Consider the following 298-nt stretch of genomic DNA (forward strand, 5'->3'; position numbering starts at 1 on the left):
GGCCGACTTTGGCAGAGCATGAGTCCGAGGAAGGTGCTGGAGAGCGGATTCAAGGTGCGGCTGACCGCTAGAAGCTCCAGGCTGGTTCCTGGAAGACGGGAGGCCGACGTTGGCAGAGCATGAGTCCGAGGAAGGTGCTGGAGAGCGGATTCAAGGCGCGGCTGACCGCTGGAAGCTCCAGGCTGGTTCCTGGAAGATGGGAGGCCGACTTTGGCAGAGCATGAGTCCGAGGAAGGTGCTGGAGAGCGGATTCAAGGCGCGGCTGACCGCTGGAAGCTCCAGGCTGGTTCCTGGAAGA

This window comes from Odontesthes bonariensis, unplaced genomic scaffold (genome assembly GCF_027942865.1).
Source record: "Odontesthes bonariensis isolate fOdoBon6 unplaced genomic scaffold, fOdoBon6.hap1 scaffold_193, whole genome shotgun sequence".
Lineage (NCBI taxonomy): Eukaryota > Metazoa > Chordata > Actinopteri > Atheriniformes > Atherinopsidae > Odontesthes > Odontesthes bonariensis.